General features: G+C 42.3%; 1 protein-coding gene across 1 annotated transcript in view; it reads right to left on the bottom strand.

Moving 5' to 3' along the window:
* The window catches only part of TRAPPC9 (trafficking protein particle complex 9), a gene marked incomplete at both ends in the record, with an annotated part of 201,795 nt that overhangs the window by 165,775 nt on the left and 35,108 nt on the right, over positions 1-912 (bottom strand). The window lies entirely within an intron of this gene.

Consider the following 912-nt stretch of genomic DNA (forward strand, 5'->3'; position numbering starts at 1 on the left):
TGAAATAAAACACTCACAGAACTTCCCAGCAATAAACGTGGAACAGATATTTCAAGATGTATCAAGACAAACACCAACGGTCTACCTAAAGCCCTAGGAGACTTCTACAACCAGCTCAGAGGCCAAGCGCAAGACCGCTGGAAAAGCCCAACATTTTCAAGGATTACCCCAGTTCTTCCCCCCGCTGTTACAGCCACCTCCCACAGTACAACTCATCTCACTGGAATTCTTTGATAATGCCGTAATAAACCAAAGCGGTTACAGATTACGTTGTCATGTTTTATGAGGCTCTTCAAACACTGTGAGAAGAGCTCTGGAGCACACCAAGAAAGCAAGCTGCCTGCCTCAGCACTAAAGGCCAGGTCAACAGCTTAAAATCAAGTGTAGTCACTTTGGAAAGCAGATAAATCCTTCTACATGTTCAAAGAGTTTTGCATCTTTTACAGGATGTAACTGAGGTAACTCACTTGCCAAAGTTACAGAATTAATTTCAAAACAATAAACTATTACTGAGGACATGAAAACAAGCCTTCAGCACATGAAAGAACAATTGTCTCAATACCCCCCGATAAAAAGTACATACAAACATGAAAACTGTTTCCAGAACTACCCAAATCGCTCTAGATAACGTGCTACTGGTGACAAATAACAAAGATGTAAGAGGAACACTACACGGCCGATGACAAAGAACAAAGATGTAAGAGGAACACTACACGGCCGTGTCACGCCTCCGGTACAAAACACCTGTTAAGTTCCTAGATAACACACAAAGTCTTTTGGAACAAGAAATAAATCACATCCGTGTATTCTCTGTTGGTGGCACTCCGCGTCAGCTTTGCAAACGCCAAGTAACAGACGTGAGCCTGAGGAATAAAGAGAAACCACGACAGATTGCTGAATATTTCATACTGG

The sequence above is a fragment of the Buceros rhinoceros genome, unplaced genomic scaffold, assembly GCF_000710305.1.
Source record: "Buceros rhinoceros silvestris isolate BGI_N320 unplaced genomic scaffold, ASM71030v1 scaffold1443, whole genome shotgun sequence".
In the NCBI taxonomy this organism is placed as follows: domain Eukaryota; kingdom Metazoa; phylum Chordata; class Aves; order Bucerotiformes; family Bucerotidae; genus Buceros; species Buceros rhinoceros.